A 1,878-nucleotide genomic window follows, 5' to 3' on the forward strand; every position below is an offset into this window, starting at 1 on the left:
ACCTACCGGCCCTCGCGTCCGGTGACGACATCGAGGTACTCTTACTCCGCTCATTCGGAGGATTTGCGGACGGTCTTGAAGGAGCGGGCTCGCCGGCGCGAAGCCCAGAGGATACCGGCGTTCCAGCGGTTATCCTACGGGGTTCACGCCAGCGAGGAGGTCAGAATGCCTCCCCCCCTCCAGGCAGCGCCACTCCTAGTGGATTCAGATTTGGCCAAGTTAAGTGCCACCCCTTTTTCCCTGGAAATAGAGACAACACCGCTTCCGGCAGGCTTCCACCAGCCTAAGTTCACACTCTACGACGGAAAAAATGATCCTTACATGCATGTGAGCCACTTCCGACAGGTTATGGCCGGACATAGGCGAAATGACGGACTTATGTGCCTGATCTTCCCGTCAAGTTTAGGTGAGCTGGGCTTGAAGTGGTTCGAGAGGTTGCCGGAAGGGAGCATACAACAGTGGCATCAGTTGGCCGAAGCCTTTGTGACGCGCTTCAAAACCAACACAAAAACACCAAAGGAAATCGATCATTTACTTAGTGTCAGGATGGAACCGAGCGACACTCTCAAGGCGTACAACTCCAGGTACTAGGATACCTTCAATGAGATCCTAGATTGCCCAGTCAAACTGGCAATCACCCAATATAAGCGCGGTCTCCCGCTCGGACATAGGCTGAGGGATTCGCTTACAATGAGCCAGCAGACATCCATGTGGCACCTAATGCAGCGCATCAATGAGCACATCCGAGTAGAGGACGATGCAGCGACGTCCACCGCGGAGACAACCTCGATAGCCACGGGCAAGTGGGCGACTGGGTTTTAAGGAAGGTCATGGGCAACGCACTAGTGCCGGGTGAAGGCAAGCTAGGGGCAAACTAGGAAGAGCCCTACAAGATAACCGGGCAAGGGGGCATACCACTTAGAAGATTTGGATGGCAAAGGCGTACCCCAGCCATGGAATGCGGCCTTATGTAATTTTTTGAGGGACTTGTTTCCCCTACACTTCTGAATGCAAATACTCTTTTTGTCAATGTAATAGAAGTGAATTACTTTTGCTGAAGAGCTTTGTTGTGTCCGAAATAATAGTAGATGAGGGGCCTACTCTCCTGTTCCAGCCGAGATGATTTACTCTGGCTGAAGAGTTGATGATTTGCTCAACTGCAAGGTTCCAGCCGAGATGATTTACTCCGGCTGAAGAGTTGATGATTTGTTCAACTCCGAGGTTCCAGCCAAGATGATTTACTCCGGCTGGTGAGTTGATGATTTGTTCAACTCCGAGGTTCCAGCCGAGATGATTTACTCCGGCTGACGGGTTGATGATTTGCTCAACTTCGAGGGTCCAGTCGAGATGATTTACTCCGGCTGAAGAGTTGATGATTTTCTCAACTGCGAGGTTCCAGCCGAGATGTTTTACTTCGGCTGGCGAGTTGATGATTTGTTCAACTCCGAGGTTCCAGCCGAGATGATTTACTCCGGCTGACGGGTTGATGATTTGCTCAACTCCGAGGGTCCAGTCGAGATGATTTACTCCGGCTGAAGAGTTGATGATTTGCTCAACTGCGAGGTTCCAGCCGAGATGTTTTACTCTGGCTGACGGGTTGATGATTTGCTCAACTCCGAGGGTCCAGCCGAGATGATTTACTCCGGCTGAAGAGTTGATGATTTGCTCAACTGCGAGGTTCCAGCCGAGATGTTTTACTCTGGCTGACGGGTTGATGATTTGCTCAACTCCGAGGGTCCAGCCGAGATGATTTACTCCGGCTGAAGAGTTGATGATTTGCTCAACTGCGAGGTTCCAGCCGAGATGTTTTACTCTGGCTAGCGAGTTGATGATTTGTTTAACTCCGAAGTTTCAGCCGAGCTAATGTTGCTCGCCAAG

Source organism: Camellia sinensis, chromosome 9 (genome assembly GCF_055761805.1).
Source record: "Camellia sinensis isolate YWXY chromosome 9, ASM5576180v1, whole genome shotgun sequence".
Lineage (NCBI taxonomy): Eukaryota > Viridiplantae > Streptophyta > Magnoliopsida > Ericales > Theaceae > Camellia > Camellia sinensis.